General features: G+C 40.4%; 1 protein-coding gene across 1 annotated transcript in view; it reads left to right on the top strand.

Moving 5' to 3' along the window:
- The window catches only part of LOC101849091, a gene marked incomplete in the record, with an annotated part of 31,688 nt that overhangs the window by 1,396 nt on the left and 29,218 nt on the right, over positions 1-1,074 (top strand).

Genomic DNA, 1,074 nt, shown 5'->3' with positions numbered 1-1,074 from the left:
CACACACACACACACACACACACAAACGTGTTCGCGTGCACACATATGCACACATATTTACACTGCCCATGTTTTTCTTTTCCGCCTAAGACAACTTCGCGTAAAAACCTGGTAAAAAAGTGCCGAAAATTAGAGGTATTACAAGAAAGTAAAAAAGACCCTTCTTTTACCATGTAACGATTTTTTCTCTATAATTTGTGAGTCTAAGATCAACCCTTCTAAAAGTAGTAATCTGCCTAAGAACCCGATTTGAATTCAGGGATATAACTCGCTGAGTTGTAAATTTACTACATGCACTTTGTGTGAATTTGAGAGAAGGGAGAGGGATTGGTGTGAACTGGCGGGGGATGAAATATACACACTGCAAGCACATTTTCACACAAAGTTTTATTGGAGGTTTTTTTAGACCAATCACCTTGTGGTTTTCGATAGGTAACATCCCTTGCCTCCTTTGCGTGGTCAAAGTGTCTTAGTCTCTTGCAAAGGCAGAATTATTCACTGTCATTCTTTCCATTCACTTAGTTCAGTTTTAGTGAGAGATTTAAGACACTTGCAACACAATAAGTTCATGTAAGTGCCGAAGATTAGAGGTGTTACAAGAGAGTAACAAACACAAAAAGGAGGAGAAATCAGGAAGATAAGGTATTTAAATTGCAGCTGCGCGACTACTGTTTCATACTTATGGTATGCTATCAAATCACAAAGACAATATTGCATCATATAAATCTTTTCTTAAGCTTGCGGCCGTCACTCACACCCAGACCCGAACAATGAACATCACTCAGACATGCAGACAAGACACACATATTTAATCTTTTTTTTAAAGCAAGCTTCTCTATCTTCTCTCCGGCGCCAATATCGCCTCAATGGGGTCATGATTTGGTCATTAAAGAATAAACAAAGGAGGTTAACACGTAGAAGCTGAGTTATGCCACTTGAAAATCCGCGTAAGAACTCGGTCCACCTATGAACCTTCTTTATCTGTCTCTTGATGACCGAGTTTGGGTTAAGCGGAGATGGCTCGTGCGCGCAGGAGTGTGTGTGTGTGTGTGTGTGTGTGTGTGTGTGTGTGTG

This window comes from Aplysia californica, unplaced genomic scaffold (genome assembly GCF_000002075.1).
Source record: "Aplysia californica isolate F4 #8 unplaced genomic scaffold, AplCal3.0 scaffold00999, whole genome shotgun sequence".
Classification (NCBI taxonomy): Eukaryota; Metazoa; Mollusca; class Gastropoda; order Aplysiida; family Aplysiidae; genus Aplysia; species Aplysia californica.
Note: the sequence above shows the minus strand (reverse complement) of the source record. Positions and strands in the feature narration are given on the sequence as shown.